This window comes from Salvelinus sp. IW2-2015, linkage group LG8 (assembly GCF_002910315.2).
Source record: "Salvelinus sp. IW2-2015 linkage group LG8, ASM291031v2, whole genome shotgun sequence".
NCBI classification, from domain to species: Eukaryota; Metazoa; Chordata; class Actinopteri; order Salmoniformes; family Salmonidae; genus Salvelinus; species Salvelinus sp. IW2-2015.
Window position 1 is genome coordinate 18,826,535 of NC_036848.1, and position 26,004 is coordinate 18,852,538.

At 40.0% G+C, this 26,004-nt stretch overlaps 1 protein-coding gene across 1 annotated transcript in view; it reads right to left on the reverse strand.

Annotated features, from left to right (window-relative positions):
• The window catches only part of LOC111967572 (leucine-rich repeat and immunoglobulin-like domain-containing nogo receptor-interacting protein 2), a 400,902-nt gene that overhangs the window by 240,011 nt on the left and 134,887 nt on the right, over window positions 1–26,004 (reverse strand). The window contains exon 3 of the mRNA XM_023992693.3: window positions 18,574–18,674. The gene's annotated coding sequence lies outside the window, so the exon portion shown is untranslated. The remainder of the gene's footprint in view (window positions 1–18,573; window positions 18,675–26,004) is intronic.

Sequence of the window (26,004 nt, forward strand, 5' to 3'; positions counted from 1 at the left end):
AAGGGTTTTCTAATGATTAATTAGCCTTTTAAAATGATAAACTTGGATTAACTAACACAACATGCCATTGGAACACAGGAGTGATGGTTGCTGATAATGGGCCTCTGTACGCCTCGGTAGATATTCCATTAAAAATCTGCCGTTTCCAGCTACAATAGTCATTTACAACATCAACAATGTCTACACTGTATTTCTGATCAATTTGATGTTATTTTAATGGACAAGAAATGTGCTTTTCTTTCAAAGACAAGGACATTTTTATGTGACCCCTAACTTTTGAACGGTAGTGTATGTTCAGCCTAATATATTCAGCCTAAATTAGAATTGTACCAATAACAGACAACACTGCTGTGCTCTGGAGTATGGCATTTTGAATACAACGTCTTGCCATAATTAGGAATATCTCATGACTTTGTAAAACTGAACGTATATTTGAACAAACTAATGCTATGTGTGAAAAATAACGGCATTGTAACTGTAACAGCATTACAATGGAATATAGGAGCTTTTCCAGCCTGCTTTGTGCCTCTCCAAATTATGGAACAAAATACTGGTCGTCTGTTAATGTCCTCTGAGGGAACTAATGTTCCTGTTATCACGTAGAATAATAAAGGGAAAAAAACTCAGCGTTCATCAGAGAGGACGTTAAAATTCACTGGGGAGAATAACAAATGGCTCTAATAATAAAATGGTGGCGCAACATTTGGAAATGTTACTTCCCATGCATTCCAATGCACTTCTAAGTAAATAATGTCTCTACCTTTGCAAACAGACGTACCCAATGACAATTAATCAATTACAACTGTTTATCACATACATCCATTCCAATGTTTGTGTCGGTTTTCATTAGGCCTTGTTTAGTTTTCATAAAGGACTTTCCTCTCTCGATTTCCTACAATGACAAGACACGGAAAGTAGGATACTCACTAAAATTGGATCAAATCTGCCTTAATGAACACAAATCAAAATCGCATCAACTAAGTCATCCTCATCAACGGGTAATGTTTTTGAAGGCAACATATTGCCAAAGCACTTGTTTAACAAGCTTCTCCTAGTGTGATTAACAGATGGGGAAAACAGTCTGTGGTGTCTTTACCAGGGGATATTCTGATGTACCTTTTAATTACATGCAATTTCTGACCATTCAAGATGATGGAGTTGACAGACTTTTGATGGAAATATGTAGGCCTAGGTCTGCTGTGGTATTCTCATGAGCTATTCACTGTTTTGTATACACTGAGTATACAAAAYACTAAGAAGTTGAAAGCTATGATCCCTTATTGATGTCACTTGCTAAATCCACTTCAATCAGTGTAGAGGAAGGGGAGGAGACAGGTTAAAGAAGGATTTTTAAGCCTTGAGACAATTAAGATATGGATTGTGAATGTGTGCCATTCAGAGGGTGAATGGGCAAGACAAAATATTTAAGTGCCTTTGAACAGGGTATGATAGTAGGTGCCTTGCACACCGGTTTGTGTCAAGTACTGCAATGCTGCTGGGTTTTTCACGCTCAACAATTTCACGTGTGTGTCAAGAATGGTCCACCACCCAAAGGACATCCAGCCAACTTGACACAACTGTGGGAAGCATTGGAGTCAACATGGGCCAGCATCCCTGTGGAACGCTTTTGTCAACTTGTAGAGTCCATGCCCCAACGAATTTAGGCTGTTCTGAGGACAAAAGTGGCGGGTGCAACTCAATATTAGTGAAGTATTCTCCTTCAAAGTAATGTTCATAATTGCCTTGATTACGACTCCCCACCCTCTATTTCAAGGATTCCATATTAAAAGAAATCTTCCAATCTAACTCAATCTAATATTGGATTGGGTTGAATTCACTCACTCGTATGTGTATYCTTCTTGAATAGGTGGAATGACATTCCTTTGAATAGTTTGCTGCAGGCTAGTTACTAATGGCTTCAATTGTGTTCATGTTGCTTTACAGAGACTGTTCTCATATTTTGCTCTCCAGTCATTATTGGTGCTCAGCCCATTAATTTTATAGGCACATTTTCAATCCAAATGTGCAATCCTGACTGACATGTTTTTAATGGTTTGGAAATGGAAAATAAACACACTCGAAAGAGCAACTTGCTCGCTAGTTTTCTAAATGATTGGTGATGATATTTGATTATCATCGTGTTTTATTGGCTTGCCAGCTTGTGTGTGTGTGTGTGTCTGTGTGTGTGTGTGTGTGTGTGCATGTGTGTGCGTGCGTGCGAGTGTGTGTGTGCCTGCGTGTTTTGCGTATTGTGTGCTATTCATACATGTGTCCTATCTACTGTACACATACTTGTGTATTCTGTCAGGTCTTTCATGTTGACACGTCCTGTATGGTAAGCTTAGGGCAATGTTACGATGTGTAGCCTGAATGACAAATATTTATATTCTTGCTTGCTCATTGTCTACCAGCTATAATTTGAACAGATGTCTGCCAGCTAGAACAAGAAGTCCCAACACCACAGTAGGATGTGGATCAATGGGCTACCAATGAAATGTTAGGCTAAGATTCTAGTACTTAAATTCCTGGGGTCAGGTATTTGTACACATTAATGACGTATAGAGCTAACTGAATGTGGTCCAAAAGTGATTAAACATACAAGACTCCAACTTTCTCTCAAAAGTAAAAAATAATAATAATAATAATAATATTGCATGCCATACGTATTTAAGTATAGTTAACTATTGTCGACATGTCCATGATTTTTCTCACCCAACCTTTTTTTAAATTGTAAATTGATAAACTGATGCCTCAATTAAATCAGATTTGCGCTAGCCAACACCGGCATAGCTGGAGATTTGCCGGTGTCGGAGTTGGAACCACGTTAGAACTGTCAAACCCACAAGCAACTCCCAGTATTGTAGCTATTGCAGACATTGCCATTGGCTGCATGGAGCTACAGTACTGTAGTATGAATGCAAAGGAGCTGTTTTTACAAGTTTGAAACCTGGAATGTGAGATTTAATATAGCCTACACCTTGATTAGGCTGGTATAAATCATCATTATTTAGTTTCATGATTTTAAATTTKAGCGTCATTATTTCTATATTGCCTTCACTTTCTCGTTTTGAACTTCTAACACAAGTGGGACAGGAGTGTCTTCATGACAATCATCACAACAGTAGCTACTCACCGATTTGACAGCTCCAACACATTTCCACCTCCGACACCGCCAAAACATCAGGTATGCGGCTATCAACGGTTAACCCACAAAATCACGTCTTGTGGATTATAAGTGCGTGTCGCGGCGGTAGCCAACTCCCCACCATCTATGGGTCATAGAGTCAACCTGTCCATCTCAGAGTGACATGTCTTAGATTTAATCTCCTCTCCAGACCACCGGAAGTTAATGGTTAACAGTTTCATGTGACCCTGACCATTGCTCCTTCTGATAGACACTGTATCTCCCTCCACCCACCCTCATCGTCCACATCCATACCCCTCTGAGGGACAATGGGCAATGGCTGGAATTATGACATCATATAACGCCCCCCCCCAGCCATCGTCCTCGGCAACTGCCACGGCGTGTTACCACGGCAGCCCCGGGAACATGGAGGACAGGTCCTGCGTGCCACAGCACAAATAGAGATAGGGAGGCAGGGAGGGAGGGAGAGACTTTCCCCCAGGGTGTCCACAACTCCGCTTACGCAGAAATACTTGACATTTGTATGTCTGCCCAATCAAATAATCTTTGCTTGGAAAAAGGTGGGAGACCTTGAAGTCTATTGTGGTCTAGTGCAGTGCTCCCCACCTGAGGCTTGCACTTTTCACTCAAGCCAGTTCCCCTTACTTTTGTGAGACCGCGACGTTTGTCCACCCCACGAAGAGGACGAATAAATAAACATGACCCTATAGCCATTGTAAAACTGTGTTTTCATTGTGATGTTTATATCACTGTCCGATATGGTGTCACGCTGAATCTTCTCCTGTGTGTTGACCTTTAGCAACTGCAGATGTCGGCTCAATCGGAAATTACTTTTAAATATCGCACTCCACGTATTGAATCCCGGGCCTATGAGGTAGCACAGTAAACATATCATGCCATACCATTTCCTTTAGGTACACTGTAGGCCTACTGTATATTGGTAGATTCATTTGAGGAGTGTTCAGTTCATGTTCCTAGTTTAGTCTCTGTCTCTTCAAGTACTACAGTATATGCAGTAATACTGCTTTCTCACACAATAGAGTACAAAAGCAAATAAGAAAGCAAACACATATTAGCTTTTCTGCAAACATGAATGTGACTGTGCAAATAGCCAAAACAGAGGCTTAAATATTTTATGACAACAAACAAGCGGGCCAATCCCACCCCCCCAAAAAAAGGCCAAGCACCATAGTAATGAAGGGCACGGCACTTCAAACAGACGGAAGTTAGCACAGCTTTAGAAATATAGTTTAATTTGCATTTCTCAGCTGTCTGTAGTACAAATTGACAGAGTCTCTCATACCAATGTCTTTYAATCTTGGATACACAGCATATGAGGGGAATAAATAAATATATGAATGGGGGGAGAAGAAGAACCGAGGCAGAGAACTTCAAATGGAAAAAACAACAGCGCAAATATCAAGTTTCTGCATGGATAAGTGTAAAAAAAAATGGGGGGGGGGGACTTAATCACACTAGAGTTATATCACTATGGTGTTCCTCTTCCCTGGTGCTAGGACGATTCACATGACATCGTGAACATTATGAAAGCAGTTGAGATATTTCCTCTCTGTGGAATTGAGGACTACGATATTAGGTGTCCGTTGCTATTTCTGTTACTGTGGTTAAGCGGTACCATATCTACTACGAATACTACTATAACAATTAGGCCATTTTCCATATTGTATAGCTAAAATATTACTACCACAATAGCGCCATTTTCCATATTGTGTAGCTAAAATATTACTACTACAATAGGGCCATTTTGCATATTGTGTAGCTAAAATATTACTACTACAATAGGGCCGTTTTGCATATTGTGTAGATAAAATATTACTACCACAATAAGGCCGTTTTGCATATTGTGTAGCTAAAATATTACTACTGTCACGTTCCTGACCTGTTTTCTGTTGTTTTTGTACGTGTTAGTCGGTCAGGGCGTGAGTGTGGGTGGGCATTCTATGTTATGTGTTTCTATGTTGGTTAATGGGTGACCTGATATGGTTCTCAATTAGAGGCAGGTGGTTTTCATCTCCTCTGATTGAGAACCATATTAAGGTAGGTGATTTCACATTGTTTGTTGTGGGTGGTTATCTTCCGTGTCTGTGTATGTTGCGCCACACGGGACTGTTTCGGTTTGTTTGTTCGTTCGTTTGTGTAGTCATTTTTCCTGTTCGTGCGTTCTTCGTTGTATGTAAGTTCGTTTGTTCAGGTCTGTTGACTCCGTTTAGTATTTTGTAAATTCTCAAGTGTTTTTCGTGTTTTGTCRTTTTCATTTAATAAATTCATGTAATTTCACAACGCTGCGTTTTGGTCAAATTGTTACAACTACCACAAATAGGGCCATTTTCCATATGTGTAGCTAAAATATTACTACCACAATAGGGCCGTTTTGCATATTGTGTAGCTAAAATATTACTACTCAATAGGCCTTCCATATTGTGTAGCTAAAATATTACTACCACAATAGGCGGCATTTTGCATATTGTAGCTACAAAATATTACTACCACAATAGGCCGTTTTGCTATTGTGTAGATAAAAATTACTACACAATAGGGCTTTTCCATTTTGTGTAGATAAAATATTACTACCACAATAAGGCCTTTTGCATATTGTGTAGCTAAAATATTACTACCACAATTAAGGCCGTTTTGCATATTGTGTAGCTAAAATATTACTACCAAACAATAGGGCATTTTCATATGTGTGTTAGCTACCACCAATAAATTACTACCTACAACCATAGTGTCCATCGCATTGATTGTGTGAATAGCTACGAAAACTTATTATACTACAATAAGCCGTTTTGCATATCCGTGTAGCTAAAATATTACTACCACAATAGGGCCATTTTGCATATTGTGTAGCTAAAATATTACTACCACAATATGGCCGTTTTGCATATTATGTAGATAAAATATTACTACCACAATAGGGCCGTTTTGCATATTGTGCAGCTAAAATATTACTACCACAATATGGCCGTTTTGCATATTGTGTAGCTAAAATATTACTACCACAATAGGGACATTTTGCATATTGTGTAGCTCAACAGCACACACCCATCCACTCGCTACTTGCACGTTCTCCCTTCATTCAAAGTGATAAGAAAGTGTTGGAAGTGTAATGCACATTAGACGCAATCTTCCCGGAAGATGAATTTGATTTCGGTCATTTGTTGCAATGATGGAGTGAACAACATTGACATTGCCCATTCATCTTCTTAGTTAATTAGACGACAGTTAGACGATACCGTCCACAAAATGTCATGCATAAAAGGGAGCGACAACACATCTTGAAAATAAGTAACAATGATAATAACTGAACGTAACATATTACACATTTCTATGATAATATTGACTGGTCAAACATGGGCAGAACAAAGATGTGTAGGCCTTGCACATTTTCACATAATTGAAATAAAAGGTGAAAGAACATTTGTGTGTCAAAGATCGATTGGACCAATAGACTCATCGTTGCCATTTATAAGCTCCCTGTGAGGTTATATGCTATCCGTGCAACAATCTGTCACCCCCTCCTTGTGTTTTCAATGCCTTTTGTGGCCTTATCAATAAACCATCCAATGTCACATGCTGGGCCATGTTATTAACGTTTGCCTCTATTGTAATCTCTCAACGACATCATTGATAGCTGTCCTCCATAATTCTTTACAATCCCGCCACGGAGGTACCTCACASACASASAGAGASAGAGAGAGAGAGAGAGAGAGAGAGAGAGACAGAGAGACAGAGAGACAGAGAGACAGAGAGACAGAGAGAGACAGAGAGACAGAGAGAGACAGAGAGAGACAGAGAGAGACAGAGAGACAGAGAGACAGAGAGACAGAGAGAGAGAGAGAGAGAGAGAGAGAGAGAGAGAGAGAGAGAGAGAGAGAGAGAGAGAGAGAGAGAGAGAGAGAGAGAGAGAGAGAGAGAGAGAGAGAGAGAGAGAGAGAGACAGAGAGAGACAGAGAGAGACAGAGAGAGACAGAGAGAGACAGAGAGAGAGAGAACTACTCCCCTCCCCACTCTAAATCTTTCACCTGAGATAAGAGCAGAATTTAGTTATTGTGCGGGTGGTTTAAGATATACGCTTTCGCTAAAGGGACACTCAAAAGACGCACAATGAGAAGAGATTGAATGGTGTTTCATTACTTGTGGGTCCCGTATTCTCTCTACGTGTGTCAACAGCCTTGCTTCCATTAACCTCAGAGGTCAGGAGGTCTCTATGGCGGAGAGTTCAACAGGTTTTTATACGGTGCAACATGTCTGTTACAAAGTGCTTCATCATACGATTCATAGCGTCGAACAACATAAATAATGATGAAGGTAAATAGCCTACAGTTTGTTTTTGGACTCTATTATATTACTGTGCTAATGAAATACCATGATTGATGACTACATGAGTATTCATGTAGTCATCAAACAAGAGTATTCACAATATGCACATTGAATTTCAGAAGATATTTTAGGTTTTGTACACAATAGCAATCCATCTCTTTTTCTTAGCTTTGGTTGGGAACCTATGTGGAATACATGAGGTGTCTTCCCTCAAAAGCAGAATGCTACCATAATTTTCCTGACAGAACAGGCACGGACGATCATGAGCACTCACTCTGTGTATTATCCACCTACAACAGCTGCACCTCCACTAGGCACAACATAATGACAAAAATGAAAGGGGTATTCTCAGTGCAAGGAGCAAAGAGCAGGTTTTATTTGTTTTGAGAGGGAATGGGCCTGGTTCTCCTCATTGCAATGGACATGGACAAGAGAGAAGGGCTTTGCTTTGTACAGCTCCATCCCCAATCACACCGAGCGTGAGATAATAGCGACCATAATGTGTTGCCGCTAATGGAAACAAGAGGAGTTTAAGAGTACCGAGAAAGAGAGACAGAAGCACCAAAGGCAGAAGGGAAAGAAAAAATAATGATGTGCTTGATTCACACTTGTCAAAAAAAAGCCCCGGCTCTTGTGAGAATTTAATTCTGTGGTGAAAATAAGGATGAGATGGGGGAGAGCAGGGAGAGCCCGTAGGTGAGAAACAGCACAGCATGGTGGGTAATGGGATCCGCCATTTTGCGCCTCTGTTAACATAGAGGTAGTGTTGGGAAGTGTAATCACATGAATGTCCCCTGTGTTAACGGGAGATGTTGATGTTGTACTGAGTCATCCTTCTAATGATGTCACAATGGGTGTGTGTGTGTTTGTAAATTAGGTACAGATGTGTTGCTGAGAGCTTCGTAATGTACATACATTCACTGAAAACCAGCTCTAACACACAGTTATATTAACGGTATTCCACATTTCATGTAGCCTCATTTTGACCAGCTAATAGCCTAACCGATCATGCAACTAGTAGTGTTGCGTGGTTAAAATCACTGAGGAAGCCAGGCAGGGGGGRAAAAATCCATATTATAACCTGTGTTGTGATAATTGCGTTGTTTGCTCTACAACCTGTTAGTTCATATGCCTTGACACCGTGATATATAGGCCTAAGGCCGAGACAATAAGAACACAGTGGCAGAATAAATTCATCATCACCTTTGTKTCATCACAAAACCGTAGAGCAACATCTGTCCGGGGAAGGCCACAAAACATATTGCATGTTACAAAGAGTTACATGACCTACAGCATGGTCAAGCAAGTTAATGTTTCTGACATTTCCGGATTACTAAACTATTGATTTAGAACCATGGAGAGTTACCGTAAATTGCAAAGAAACCGGTGCTGCCTCCACTAATCCAGCATCATTTCAACTTCAGAATCATCTAATCACCTATGCTTAGTTTAATACAGTAACAATTAAAAGATACCAAAAACGATTTAGTCCAATCAGCACACAGTAAGCTAAATATGGTGTGGCTGTCCATGGCACTGATTTATGTGTGTGTTTGTGTGTGTGTGTGCGTGGGTGCTTGCAAGTAGAAAAAACATGTTGACTCAACCTACTTGTAGAGAAATGGCAATGCCATCCTGCTCTCTTTCATAGGGCCTAAACAGTCTATGACTTTCATACAATACACACTTTTAGTTTTTGTTGTCCTAGGCTACCTGGCAAAATTGCTTGCTTGTTAACATAACTTCCTTTCATGGRCAACGATGCGCCAGGCCTACTACATCCAGCTACAGTTTAAGTCGGAAGTTTACATACACTTAGGTTGGAGTCATTAAAACTCATTTTTCAACCACTCCACTCCAATTTCTTGTTAACAAACTATAGTTTTGGCAAGTCGGTTAGGACATCTACTTTGTGCATGACACAAGTAATATTTCCAACAATTGTTCACAGACAGATTATTTCACTTATAATTCATTGTATCACAATTCCAGTGGGTCAGAAGTTTACATACACTAAGTTGACTGTGCCTTTAAACAGCTTGGAAAATTCCAGAAAATGATGTCATGGCTTTAGAAGCTTCTGACATCATTTGAGTCAATTGGCGGTGTACCTGGGGATGTACTGAGTTTCAAGGCATACCTTCAAACTCAGTGCCTCTTTGCTTGACATCATGGGAAAATCTAAATAAATCAGCCAAGACCTCCAAAAATCAGCCAAAAAATTGTACACCTCCACAAGTCTGGTACATCCTTGGGAGCAATTTCCAAACGCCTGAAGGTACCACATTCATCTGTACAAACAATAGTACGCAAGTATATACACTATGGGACCATGCAGCCGTCATACTGCTCAGGAAGGAGACTCATTCTGTCTCCTAGAGATTAACTTACTTTGGTGCGAAAAGTGCAAATCAATCCCAGAAGAACATCAAAGGACCTTGTGAAGATGCTGGAGGAAACAGGTACAAAACGATCTATATCCACAGTAAAACAAGTCCTGTATCGACATAACCTGAAAGACCACTGGGAATATGATGAAAGATTTTAAAGCTGAAAAAAATCAATCTCTCTATTATTCTGACATTTCACATTCTTAAAATAAAGTGATGATCCTAACTGACCTAAGACAGGGAATTTATACTTATATTAAATGTCAGGAGTTGTGAAAAACAGAGTTTAAATGTATTTGGCTAAGGTGTATGTAAACTTCCGACTTCAACTGTACATGTTGAACTTCCATCCTCTCAGGCCAGGGGAACAATGTATACATTTATGGTTGGATCAGAATCCCTGAAATAATCATTGGCCAGTCCGGAGAATTAAGTAAAACCACAAGTCCAAATTCTTATTTCCATCCATGGCTATTTTAAGAATGTGCCGATTTTAGCTAGCTAGGACAATGAGATGCAGTACCATTCACATCTGAGCTCACTCAGTTTGTGCCCATAGGCGACGTTGTTGCTGGGATGTCTGGTGAGGACCTGCCTTACAACAGGCCTACAAGCCCTCAGTCCAGCCTCWYTCAGCCTATTGCGGACAGTCTGAGCACTGATGGGGGGATTGTGCGTTCCTGGTGTAACTCGGGCAGATGTTGTTGCCATCCTGTACCTGTCCTGCAGGTGTGATGTTCGGATGTACCGATCCTGTGCAGGTGTTGTTACACGTGGTCTGCCACTGCGAGGACAATCAGCTGTCCGTCCTGTCTCCCTGTAGCGCTGTYTTAGGCGTCTCAGAGTACGGACATTGCAATTTATTGCCCTAGCCACCTCTGCAGTCCTCATGCCTCCTTGTAGCATGCTTAAGGCACGTTCACGCAGATGAGCAGGGACCCTTGGCATCTTTCTTTTGGTGTTTTTCAGAGTCAGTTGAAAGGCCTCTTTAGTGTCCTATGTTTTCATAACTGTGACCTTAATTGCCTGCCATCTGTAAGCTGTTAGTGTCTTAACGACCGTTCCACAGGTGCATGTTTATTAAKTGTTTATGATTCATTGAAGAAGTATGGTTAAACTCATTACAATGAAGATCTGTGAAGTTATTTTGGGTTTTTACCAATTATCTTTGAAAGACAGGGTCCTGAAAAAGGGACGTTTCTTTTTTTGCTAAGTTTATATATTTTTTATCAAGGGATAAAGACAGCATCAGCTATTTCGGCTACACATATGGTTCTAATACAGTTTTGTTCTCTCGGATTCTCCGGTGAGATATATTCAGCCTCTTGTGAATTGAAAGACATTTTTTAAACACAGAGATTAATTATTTTGTATGTTTTTTATTTTTTTCACTTAGTCAAATGTTTGGGGGAAGCCTTGCTTCCCYTGGCATCGATGATTACACGCCACTGCATGCAACGTTATGGACTAAACGTTCAAATCCTGTTGCTGCGGGATTATCTTTCTGTGACAATACAGATCAAATGAAGATCCTATATGTAATATTTGTGACTGTTTATGCAACAACATGCCAAATGAATGTTAGCTTTTTGAGAAAGTGTCACAATGTCCAAGTCGGTAGTTTATTTGTGAATAATGGCTTATACCACCGAGTTGAATTCAGTCTTGTAACTGTGAATAGAATATGGTTGCAAAGGAACATGTGGAAATGCACTTACCTCATACCTCTGTCTACGAACATGTGCTTATCCAACAATGCACCAAATCTTATTTAGTATTCATTCGGATCCCCATAGGATATCTAAGTGGGTAACCGCTCGAAATTCTAAGGTCAAGACAAAGATGTGCATGTCTCAAAATAATCACTTATCTGTTTTTCAGTATGAAAAAATGTACTCAAAAAGTCCTCTTTTTCTAATTCAACCCCAATTCCATTCTCCCTCCAGAAATCCCTGCTTGAGCTTCTTCTGACAAAGCTCTCAATGGGAAATTGGCTTCTGGTCTTACAAATCTCCACCTCTGCAGTTCCTGAACCTCCAACAACAAGTCGAACTGTTACCTTGTTTCACATTGCTGCAAGGGCTTGACACAAACCGCTGCACACAATGCCCAGCACAACTCGGCAATCCACGAGGGGAAGTACCTGACATCTACAAAAAGCGCCTTGGTTGGTTATATAATAAGTCTCTTCTGGTTAGACTTTTATATCCCCTTGCATATTGTTGAGGCACTGTGACATAAAAGAACAAGAGACCTGTTTAATTCTGGGCGAAGAAAAGAGACTATAGACTTCACTCCCTTTCTCCCACTTACGTAATGTAGCTCTATCCATATTGTTGATTCTATTTCCATGGCTGTTTGCAAGGTATGTGGGACTCCACCTTGGGCCATATGCAAGGTGAGCCAGTTCTACAAACAATGTGTGAGTGCCTCTTTCACAAACAATATTTTTTTAATTTGACCTTTATTTAACTAGGCAAGTCAGTTAAGAACAAATTCTTGTTTTCCTTGACGGCCTAGGAACAGTGGGTTAACTGCCTTGTTCAGGTGCAAAACAACCGACTTTTACTTTGTCAGCTCGGGGATTCGATCTTGCGACCTTTCGGTTACTAGTCCAACACTCTAAACACTAGGCTACCTGCCACCCCAATGAGACACTTACAGCAGTGCTAGGAAGATACCAGTATAGCAATACTTGTTAGTGTGGTGGCAAGGAAACAAAATATGAAGCGGATTTGACGTCTTTAGGAAAACAGCCCTAATGTTGGAAACATACATCATTATGTTGTCATCACATTTATTTATTTTCCAAGCTAAAGCATTCTATATTTTACAAAGAACAGGTTTTTAAAGGACCAAAGAGTTCGGTCTGTTACGTGTTTTAATTTTTGCCATGGAAAAATGATTGCGATACTGGTATAGTCACACCCCTAACTTACAGATTGTTCAACTTGATATCTATGATTGATGTACACCAATAAAGCAATTCAGCTGTTCCTTCAAACGAAAAGTTCTACAACTGGATCTGTTTTGCCAACATTGTGCATTGGACATAGAACGCCAGAATACTGTACATGTTGACTTTAACGTACTTATATGCATTGTAAAGGTCTAAAGGCGGTGCTTAACCGGAATACAATAAGACAATAACACAAGGGAAATATGTTGTTGAGAGTAGGGTTATAATGCCTTAAGAATGAAGGCCGTGGTGATTAGAACAAAATCAGCTTGCAGAAAGTGTTGATTTGTATTTCTTTATTTAACCTTTATTTAACTAGGCAAGTCAATTAAGAACAAATTCTTATTTACCTTGATGGCCTACCAAAAAGCAAAAGGCCTCCTGCAGGGATGGGGGSTTAAAAATAAATTATATAAAAATATAGGATAAAACACACATCARGACAAGAGAGACAACACAACACTACATAAAGAGAGACCTAAGACAACAACTTAGCATGGCAGCAACACATGACAACACAGCATGGTAGAAACACATGACAACAGCATGGTAGCAGCACAAAACAGGGTACAAATATTATTGGGCACAGACAACAGCACAATGTGCAAGAAGGTAGAGACAACAATACATCATGCAAAGCAGCCACAACTGTCAGTAAGAGTGTCCATTCTTTGAATGAAGAGATTGAGATAAAACTGTCCAGTTTGAGTGTTTGTTACTGATCATTCCAGTCGCAAGCTGCAGCGAACTGAAAAGCAGAGCGACCCAAGGATATGTGTGCTTTGGGGACCCTTAACAGAATGTGACTGGCAGGTTGGGTGTTGTATGTGGAGGATGAGGGCTGCAGTAGATATCTCAGATAGGGGGGAGTGAGGCCTAAGAGGGTATTATAAATAAACATCAACCAGTGGGTCTTGCAATGGGTATACAGAGATGACCAGTTTAGAGGAGTATAGAGTGCAGTGATGTGTCCTTTAAGGAGCATTGGTGGCAGAATCTGATGGCCGAATGGTAAAGAACATCTAGCCGCTCGAGAGCACCCTTACCTGCCGATCTATAAATTAYGTCTCCGTAATCTAGCATGGGTAGGATGGTCATCTGAATCAGGGTTAGTTTGGCAGCTGGGGTGAAAGAGGAGCGACTACGATAGAGGAAACSAAGTCTAGATTTAACTTTAGCCTGCAGCTTTGATATGTGCTGAGAGAAGGACAGTGTACCGTCTAGCCATACTCCCAAGTACTTGTATGAGGTGACTAACTCAAGCTCTAAAACCTCAGAGGTAGTAATCACACCTGTGGGGAGAGGGGCATTCATTAATGCTCTGAGCATGTGGATAGTTTCCTCAGCAAGGCATACACAGGGGTTGTCCAGGGCCCTGAAGGCAGCTATCCAGGCTCTGAAAGGCTAGAAAGCTGCTCTCTGCTGCGTTTGAAACATCAGACAGACCTGGCAGCTCAACCGTGAGATAGGTGGCATTCAGACAGCCTTCACCCACCGCTGTACATTCGTCTGCCAAAGGGCATGTCCTGCCTGCTAGAACAGAAACCACCCATTGACAAGCAGTGCAATGCACACCTTGCAGAGCTGAATATCTTACACGAGAATTGTAATGTAGCCTGCTAACAAGTGATTCACCTGCTTAAATAATGTTGTTTTTTTCTTTACATGCTAACTGAACAGTGTGTCAAAAAGAGATTGGCAGTATCTTGTGAATGTCATTGTCAAAKAATCAAAGACCATTGAGTGAGCCTATCAAGGTGAGGATAGGTTGTCAAACTGTGCAATGCATCGCTTGCATGCAAATGAAGTGGTGTCATTGTAATGATAMATTTGCACGGTCTCAAGTCCCAGCAGTAACTAACATACTGTATCTCTTTAGAGAAGATGCTTTCCTTTGTGATAGGATTTAGATATCCTGTGAATGCACTCAAAAGGCATGCAGTTCCATACTCTTTCATCGTCTCCCATATTTGACCGTATTTAATCACACCCAGTATGAAGAAAAATACATTCTCTACAGTAAATGTTCAGTCTTGTCTGTTCTCCACCTCTGGATCTAATCGACTTATCATAACCCATGTAACATSCTAAATTAATCTTCCCTGCTTCAATATGCACATCTACCATTCCTATTTACAGTGTTTTACCTCCTGTGTTTCAAGTTTGGATTCTGTGTGGCAAATTAATCTGAAGGCAACTGAGTTCTATTTTCAGTTCCACTGTTTATGCCAAAGGCAACATTTTGCAACATTATATAAAAAAGTATATTCTCAAGAGGGATTTAGCGTAAAAAAAAACTWWWAAAAACACTCCTMTATAGATTTAAATGCATTGATGTAATAAACTCAATAGGTTATTAAAAATGCCATATTCAACCATTGAAAAGACTTTGGACATGGCTAGTGCATTTCATGAGAMCACACAGGTAATTATTGCCATTGAATGTACAAAAATAAGTCATCTAAATTCTCTGTGGTAGGGATTGGTCTAGGCATGGGTTGTCATTTTGTACCACTAGTTCCCCATTCTCCATAGCGTTGTGAGCCCCGGCCCTTCTGCACCCCGGTAGTAGTAATCATTTTTACAGCCCTTACTTAATTAAAATGTCAGATCCACTGTAGCAATATGCGGCCGAGTTCTCACCAAATTAAAAAGAAATTAGGATGGCAGATGTGTCTTTAATGGCTTAATCAAGCCTTTATATTGGTTCCAATAAAGCATAACCACAGTTGAATATTGTTAAAATATTTCTTGATCCACGAGTAATATCAAAAAACGATTTGATATACAAATGCATGGACAGCTGTTTTGGACTTGTTGATGCTAGCCCTCCTGAGCATTGGCATCTGTTGAAACCAGATATGTGAATAACAAAAAAAATTTAGACGGATACTGTAGGTAGAGTCATAAAAGTCATAATAGTCATAAAACAATTACGTTTGAACTCAACGGCAAATGGTTGTTGTTAATATACACATGAACATGCTGGTCTTGATGCAAAGGTAGTGCAGCGGTCTAATCATGTGACCCTATAAGCTATCAACAGCTCCTGGAGGCAGAGTTCAATCAAACCCACATTGCTGGTGGGTGCAGTACATTCCATTTCCCTGTTGTCAAATAGAATTGCACAATGGTCTTGTGTTCTAGAGGCTTCTCTCCAATCACAATAAGACATATAGGTTGATTTCAGTGTAGTGGTTGTTTGAACAAAGATACTGCGTCAAAAAATGTTCTACAGGTTTGACTGAATCCAGAGTTCCAGAGCCAAATTTCCACCTCTTCCGACCAACCATCCCCGGTCTGCCATGACACTCACATTGAAGTGAGACAGCAAATGAATTAATCAGCCTCCCGGGCCATGCTGATGCCACCTATGCAGCTGGGAGCACATTTTTGCTARATTTATCCTAAGCAACATCTGCCATAGCAAAACCTTAGCCCTGTATTTTAACACAGACAACACCTTTAACACATGCACATAATGACACACACAGTGTCTGTGCTTCCTATTTTCCTTCACCGCCACCGCTGTCTTCCATCCAACTGAAGTGTAACCCTTCGTAGGAATGTATTGCAACTAAATTAAACTGTAATAGTGATCTGAGAGAGTACTCTGGGTTCTACTGTTACATTATGACAATACTAGATACTAGATCAGTTAAAACTGATGAAAGTGGAAATCAGATGGGAGAAAGAGAAGAAAAGTCTGTGTAACACCTCATGGCGATGAAGTGTTTGGGAATATGACATTTTATTTCCCCCCCCCACATCTCGTCCGCCAGCGGTTCCTTTTCCGACGTGATCACATTTTATTTCCAAACAGTCCCAATCTCTCCCTGCCACATCCTCACAGGGTGCTTATTGAAAACGTGACGGGAAAGGAGAATGGGGGGGAAAACTCAAGAGAACTCAGAAGCCTGTTTGGAATTCGGTTGTGCCATACACATACAACACAGGGTTGGCATTTGAAACTGAGCATTTAGCGTTTAAGCATGTTGACTTGACGCGTTTGACATCTCAGAGTAGTTTTCTGTCATGTATACCCTTTGGAGGATAATGTCCCTCAGAGGCGTCAAAGGAGCAGTACACAGGTCAAAGATCAAATAAATCAAACTCTATTTTCTAAAGAAGCAGGTGGTATACAGTGCCTTCAAAGTATTCACACTCCTTGACTTTTTCCACATTTTGTTGTGTTACAAAGTGGGATTAAAATGGATTTAATTGTCATTTATTTGTCAGTGATCTATACCAAATTCTCTGTAATGTCAATGTTTTTAATTAATGGAAAATAACACTAATATAAAACAATTCAAGCTCTGTCAAGTTGGTTGTTGATSTTTGCTCAACAGCCATTTTCAAGTCTTGCCATAGATTTTCAAGCTGATTTAAGTCAAAACTGTAACTAGGCCACTCAGGAAAATTCTATGTCGTCTTGGTAAACAAGTCCAGTGCATATTTTGCATTGTGTTTTAGGTTATTGTCCTGCTGAAAGGTTCATTTGTCTCTCAGTGTTTGTTGGAATGCAGACTGAACCAGGTTTTCCTCTAGGACTTTGCCTGTGCTTAGCTCTATTCCTTTTCTTTTTATCCTAAAATGTCAGAGTCATTGTCTATGACACACATACCCATAACATGATGCAACCACCACCTTGCTTGAAAACATGAAGAGTGCTACTCAGTGATGTGTTGGATTTGCCCCAAAAATAAAGCTTTGTATTCAGGACAAAAAGTTAATTTCTTTGCCACATTTTTTGCAGTGTTAGTTTAGTGCCTTATTGCAAACAGGAATATTTTTTATTCTGTACCGGCTTCCTTCTTTTCACTAGTCATTTAGGTTAGTATTGTGGAGTGACTGCAATGTTGTTGATCCATCCTCAGTTTTCTCCTATCACAGCCATTTAACTCTACAAAATCACSATTGGCCTCATGGTGAAATCCCTGAGCAGTTTCCTTCCTCACCGTCAACTGACTTAGGAAGGATGCCTGTATCTTTGTAGTGACTGGGTGTATTGATGCACCATCCAAAGTGTAATTAATAACTTCATCATGCTCAAAAGGTTATTAAATGTCTGCCCCCCCCCCCCCATCTACCAGTAGGTGGCATTGTTTCAAGGAATTGTAATACCTCTCTGGTCTTTGTYATTAATCTGTGCTTGAAATTCACTGCTCAACTGAAGGATCTTACAGATAATTATATGTCTGGGGTACAGAGATGTGGAAGTCATTCAAAAATCATTTAAACTTTTCCTTTTTCATGAATTTGTAAAAATGTCTAAAAACATAATTCCACTTCAATCAAATGTATTTCTAAAGCCCTTTTTACATCAGCCGATGTCATCAGCCGAAGTGCTGTACAGAAACCCAGTCTAAAACCTCAAACAGCAAGCAATGCAGATGTAGAAGCCCTTTGACAATATGGGGTATTGTGTGTAGATCAATGACACAAAATCTACATGTAATMMATTTTAAATTGAAGCTGTAACAAAACAAAATGTGGAATAAGTCAAGGGGTTTGAATATTTTCTGAAGGCACTGTATGGTATTTACTAAATTTTTGACTAGTTGGTCAAGCTAATAGCATAACTATAACTATTTCCTCTAGAATACATACTGTAAAATAATTTTTGCTGATAACAAGATTCCTTGACCCATCAAAAAATAATATTTACAGAATATGGGAATATTTACAGTAAATATGAGTACAATAAAAAAATGTGAAGATAAATATGATTTCCTTACCTGGTAGGGCCTCTGAYAGTAGATGTCCATAGAGTGTGACTGAAGAGTAGTTAAAAATCCCCAGTGGAATACACAGGTCACTTATTTCAAGATTCCGATGTCTGTAATAATAAAAAAGAGAAGACATTTAAGCAGACATACAGTAGGAGCTTTCCTACGAGCACAAGTCTAAGCAGTAACAAGCCCATCGAACCAAGATAAACATCCTTGAAGACTGTCAGCCCATGGAAGACAGAGGAAGGCCACTAAGTTGAAGAAGGAAAAGACCTCTGACATGCACAGTATCTTCCTTCAACGCTTGGGCGGATTGATCGTTTTTCTGCCCAAACGGCTGCCAAGGGACGCTTCATTAAATCCTAATTTCTCTCGGCACTGTAACCCGACCGACTGGCCAAGGAATTTTATGAGACAATATCCTGATTTAACTCCTAACTGTCATGTTTTGGCTACTAACGTGAGTATCAAAGCAGGGGAAGGAATGGAATTAATCTGTTAACCACAATTTATGGCATTACAAAAGTATTGGCACCCCGGTTGCATAGCCTGCCAACAAATGCTTCTTGTAGCCATCAATGAACTTGCTGCACCTTCTAGTAGCAATTAAGCCCAGTCTTGAGCAGCAAATTGCCTCTAATTCTTGTTTGAGGAGTTCCCTCCGCCWACTGCTGCTATCAGATCCCACCGTAGGTCATGGATGTGATTCAGATCTGGGCTCTTTGCTGATAACTCCAGAACAGTCTCACGTTTTTTCTTGAATCATTCCAGGTTTCTTTTTATATGTTTTTGGGTTGTTGTCCTGCTGGAAGACCCTCAACCTTCAACAGAGATATAATTTTGGGACACAGGGTTGAACATTGTACTCCAAAACACTTTCATAATCTGCCGATTTCATGATGTCTTGCACACATTCAAGTCTCCCAGTACCAGAAACAGCAAAGCAACCCCACAGCATTATTGAACCTCCCCCATGTTTGATTGTTGGGAGGGTGTTCTTTGTTTTGTTTTTGGTAAACATGCTGAAGGAGGCACAAGAAAGCCTGATTGAACTTCTCAATTTTTTTTTATATCCAAGCCTAAATCATGGGGAAAATGTTCTGTGGACCAATGAAAGAAAATTAGGCAACACACACTGTATTTACTAATGACCATACCTAGTCAGTTGCACAACTGAATGCATTCAACCGAAATATGTCTTACAAATTTAATCCAATCCCTCTGAATCAAAGAGGTATGGGGGGCTGTCTAAATTGATGTCCATGTCATCGGTGCCCAGAGAGAAGTTGTTGTTGGGGGTTAACTGCCTTGCTCAAGGGCAAAACAGCATATTTTTCTACCTTGCCGGCTGGGAGCATTCAATGACAATAAGACCCTCCCTACAATCAAGCATGGAGGAGATTTAATAATGCTGTGGGGTTGCTTTGCTGTCTCTGTTACTAGGGGATTTGAATGTGTGCAAGGAATCATGAAATCAGAAGATTATCAGGTGTTTTGGAGTCCAATGTTCATCCTGGTGTCCAAAAACTGGGTTTCCATTGAAGGATGTGGGTCTTCCAGCAGGACAACGACCTCAAACACACATGAAACAATCACCCAGGAATGGTTCAAGAAGAGATGCTAAACTGTTCTGGAGTGGCCAGATCGGAATCACATCCAAAACCTATTGCACGATCTGAAAACAGCAGTTGGTGGAGGACAGTCCTACAACATTGAGGAATTAGAGAAGTTTGCAAATAAAAAGTGTACCAAATTGCCAGTAAAAAGGTGCAGCAAGCTCATTGATGGCTACAAGACGTTTGTCTGTAGTTATCTTGGCCAAAGGCTGTGCAACTAGTACTAGCTTTGGAGTGACAATAATGTTGTCCATGCCATTTGTCTTCATTTTCTGTAAACTAAAATTGTATACATACATTTATTTAAAATAAAATTGCTTCTGCAGTATAGCCAATCCAGTTACAAGGTGTGGTACCCAAAAGTTGTTTTTAATTTCTACTTATTTTAGAAGAAATAGGGAACCATTTAAGAAAAGTGTAAATGTGTCAATATATTGGGCCGCAACTGTACATGATTAGTTAACCAGTTTTTTAAATGAGTAGTCCCAGGATGCTACAGAATAGATCTGCCTAATGAGGGGAGGAGACTCAGTTTGCTTGAAGCATTTAGTGAGGAATACTTAATGAGATGTTATTAGGATGATGCAATGTTGTACAGAATACAGTAAATGTTGAAGTGCATTCACACTCCCATTGTGAGCATGACTACTATTTATCTCATTCATATTAAATTAAATTTAGAGAAGTGATAAGTAAATTACGACGACCTTCTTATTATGTTGCTTTTATCACTCCCAGGTGTAGATAAACCTGATAAAATATAAAAAATGTGACAATAGGTAATAAAATGAATTGCACGCCATGTCAGTGAGTGAGATGGGTTTGCTCCCAGAGGATAAGCCACTGATATGTTAATATGACTGAGGAATAATACAATTACTAGTATCAAGTCATCTTGGAATTCACTTAATACAACTCGACAGTTGGATTAAAATCTAGAGTCTAACTTGTGTTCCATACAGTGTTGGTTGTTCAACTGGTGTAGGCTACATCAACCAGTATAAACCCAAATAGTACTTGTATTTAAGCAAAATGACTTACTACCACACTTTCCTCATAGCCTACAATTAAACAAGGCTGTATGGGGATAATTGTCTTTTGAACATATGAATTAAACTCCAACTGTGTCTCTGACTTTGGACATTTTGCTCCATTTCTTCCCATATGAATATATTTTTTGATACAAAGTTTGATGCTAGCATGTTTGCTAACTTAACTATGCTATCGCTGGTCCCATCAAACATTCTGTTTGGAATGTGAAGAACAAACGCCAGAGTCTGGTAATCATATACAGTTCATTCAGAAAATATTCACACCCCTTGACTTTTTCCACACTTTTGTTGTATTACAGCCTGAATTTAATATGGATTCAATTGAGATTTTTGCATCACTGATCTACAAACATTACCCTATAATGTCATCGTGGATTATAATTTTTTTAACGTTGACAAATTAATAAAAAATCAAAAGCTGAAATATCTTGAGTCAATATGACAAGCCTAAATAAGTTCAGGAGTAAAAATGTTCTTAACAAGTCACATAATAAGTTTCATGGACTCACTCTGTGTGCAATAATAGTGTTTTAATTACCACCGCATCTCTGTACCCCACACGAATAATTATCTGTAAGGTACCTCAGTCGAGCAGTGAATTTCAAACACGGATTCAACCACAAAGACCAGGGAGGTTTTCCAATTGTTAGCAAAGAAGGGCACCTATTGGTAGATGGGTTCAACAAAAAGCAGACATTTAATATCCCTTTGAGCATGGTGCAGTTATTAATAATTACTCTTTGGATGGTCTATCAATACACCCAGCCACTACAAAGATACAGGCACCCTTCCTAACTCAGTTGCCAGAGAGGAAGGAAACCACTGAGGGATATCACCATGAGGCCAATGGTGATTTTAAAACAGTTACGGAGTTTAATGGCTGTGATAGGAAATAACTAATTATGGATCAACAACATTGTAGTTACTCCACAATGAAAAGGAAGCCTGTACAGAATAAAAATATTCCAAAACATGCATCCTGTTTGCAATTAGTCAATAAAGTAATACTGCAAATAATGTGGCAAAAATAGATTTTTGTCCTGAATACAAACCATTAACACACACTACTGAGTACCACTTTTCATATTTTCAAGCATGGTGGTTTTTGCATGATGTTATGGGTATGCTTGTTTTAATAGTCACAGTGGGTACAAATCTCAAATGCACTTCCTGATAAACTCATTCACCGTATCGGTATATGTGTCAATATTATTTTCTGAAACTACTCTGAACATATCCCAGTCCGCATGATCAAAACAATCTTGAAGCGTGGTGTAACGGCTGTCTTCCTCCTCAGACGAGAAGTAGTAGTAAGGATCGGAGGACCAATGCGCAGCGTAGTACGTGTTCATGCTCTTTATTAAAACAATCGAACACTGAAACAAAACAATAAACGACACGTGAAATAACCAACCGAAACAGTTCCGTGTGGAACACACAGACACAGAAAATAAACACCCACGAAAAACAGGTGGAAAAACGCTACCTAAGTATGATTCTCAATCAGAGACAACTAACGACACCTGCCTCTGATTGAGAATCATACCAGGCCAAACGCAAAAACCAACATAGAAAAACGAACATAGATAACCCACCCAACTCACGCCCTGACCATACTAAAACAAAGAAATAACAAAAGAACTAAGGTCAGAACGTGACACGTGGATTCCGATTGGTCAGACCAGCGTTGAATTGTCCTCATCACGGGTGCTTCCTATTTGAGTGTCTGCCTATTGGAAGGGAGGAGCAAGATGGAATCGTGGTCCGATTTGCCGAGTGGTGGAAGGCCTTATACGCATTCTGGAAGGTTCTTAAAATAACAATGGTCGAGAGTTTTAGCAGCGCGAGTAAGACAATCAATATGTTGATAGAATTTCTGGAGCCTTTTCTTCAAATTTGCTTTGTTAAAATCCCCTGCTACAATAAATGCAGCCTCAGAATATGTGGTTTCCAGTTTGCAAGTCCCGTGAAGTTCTTTGAGGGCCGTTGTGGTATCCGCTTGGGGGGGGGGGGGGGGGGATATAGACCACTGTGGCAATTATTGATGAAAATTATCTCGGGAGATAGTACGGCCAGCATTTGATTGTGAGATATTCTAGGTCGGGTGAACAGAAGGACTTGAGTTCCAGTTACACCATAAGTCGTCAATCATAAAACATATACCTCCACCCTTCTGCTTCCCGGAGAGATGTTTGTTCCTGTCGGCGCGATGTACTGAGAGCCCAACTTTACAGAGTCAGACAGTATATCTCGAGAGAGCCATGTTTCTGTGAAGCAGAGTATGTTTACAATCTCTGGCGTCTCTCTGAAAAGCTACTCTCGCCTTTAGCTCATCAATTTTATTATCCAGAGATTGGACATTAGCGAGTAAAATACTCGGGAGCAGTGTGTGGTGTGTATGCTTCCTAAGTCAGACCAGAAGACCACCTCGAGTACCATTCCTCCACAGGCGTTGTTTTGGGTCAGCCTCTGGAATTAGTTAAATTGCTCTGGGGAGAGCAAACAAAGGATCCACTCCAGGGAAGTCGTAATCCTGGTCGTAATGCTGGAAGTGCTGGTGAGTTACCGCCACTCTAATATCCAATAGTTCTTTCCGGCTGTATGTAATGACAAAAAACTATTCCTGAGCTAATAATGTTAAAAATAGTACATAAACAAACAAAATACTGCAGAGTTTCTTAAGAGCTAGTCGCGATGCTGCCATCTCCGGCAGTGCCATCATCAAACAAACAAGTCATATTTTGAGTCTATACAGTGTTTGTTTACATTTACTTTGTTTACAAACATTGGAGAATATAACAAGCTTGTATTTTGATTTTGGATGAGGTATGACAGTTGAACTAAGCTYATGAGGCATTCATAAGTTATATTCTTCTCGAATCTATGGTTATGTATCATTAATGTATGCCAATACTGCCAATGACTGGAACGAATTGCAGAAATCACTGAAGTTGGAGACTCAAATCTCCCTCACTAGCTTTAAGCACCACCTGTCAGAGCTGCTCACAGATAACTGCACCTGTACATAGCACATCTGTAATTAGCCCATCCAACTACCTCATCCCCATATTGTTATTTCTTCTTTTGGTCCTTTGCACCCCAGTATCTCTACTTGCACATTCATCTTCTGCACATCTATCACTCCAGTGTTTAATTGGTATATTGTAATTACTTCGCCATCATGGCCTATTTATTGCCTTAGCTCTCTTATCTTACCTCATTTGCACACACTGTATATAGACTTTTTTCTATTGTGTTATTGACTGTACGTTTGTTTATTCCATGTGTAACTCTGTGTTGTTGTTTGTGTCGCACTGCTTTGCTTTATCTTGGCCAGGTCGCAGTTGTAAATGAGAACTTGTTCTCAACTAACCTACCTGGTTAAATAAAGGTGAAAAAAACAAATAAAAAATGTGTATGTACATAAATGGATGCAGCAACTACGGAGTCTAGCTTTAAATCTGTGAATGATTCTTGCCGGTCCTCATGATTCCGCAGGTCTTTTTAGGATCCCCTTCCACCTCCTTCATGGGGAGCGGTTAGTTAGTCTAGTGAAATATAGTATTGGCCGAATAAGTTTAATGTTTTAACCAAGTTAAGTAAAAGAATTCTGCATCTGTTAAATTTGTAAATATAACTGTGGATCCAGTCTTCTCCATCACGTGTACTCAGGCCTAAATACATACCACATACCATTTCTGCTCTACACCAGCTAAAAAGGCTGTCGGGTCCTACATTTTAACACTGTCTTTGTCATTTTCAGTTCTGCTACTGAGGTGCACACATTGAACTAAGAAATTAAGCCGCTCCTTCATTGTGCAGGCTGGAAATCGATGGCTGTTGGTCATCCAGGAAATCCACAGTAAGTTTCCAATGTGGCAATCTAAGATAGCAGTGCGGGCACTCAACTCTGTGGTGGCTTTAGAGCAGACAGCATTTCCTTGTAATCTCCAAATTGGTCAGCAGAATGCCAATCTCCAAAATGGACAAGTTAAAGTTCCGGTATAACTTTTTAAACTCAGCTTGACAAAGCAGAAAGGCAATTGACGGGACATAGGCCACAATATACTGTAGGAAACCATTACACAAAAGAGGCAAAGGTGCGGTCCGCTGACAACACATTATTACATTCCTGGATTTCAGAGCATTGGTCTTGTGTTTCCCCCTGTAGTTCCAGCATGTCAAAACATCAGATTTTTCGATGGGATGCCAATTATAGCTTAGTTCACCTGAGTGTGCACTGACAATGTTCAAGAAAAACAAACAAACAAGTCTTAATTGCTCTCAAAATCAAACCGAGACTTCCCATCCGTTCATTGCCTTGTAAATGACTCACGAAAGACTGCAGCCCCACCACAAGGATAATGATCCGCCATTGGACGATTTGGAAGACTGGAGTCGTGGAGGAATTGCGAAGCGGCAAATGAGTTCAGCTTAATTGGAGAAAATACTTATTAAGAGTCCCTTAAGGACTGTAATCAGCGGCACAGAAATGGCCCAGGTAGGGAGATAACACGGTCAAAGGGATCAGCATTAAAGCTTTCCAGATGAGAATAAATGTTTTTTGGGGGATTCTAAGCTGAAGCCTGATGGCAAGTGCGTTAAGAAGGATGTCTCTGGTGTCCCTCATCACTCACTTTATTTTGAGGCTAAATAAAGGTGTCATTTTAGGAGAGGTGCCTTAGTTGAACAGAATAAAAATGGCAACAGCATCACACCGCATTTATGTAAATAGATTTATGTCTCAATGGGGACTCACCTGGATGAAT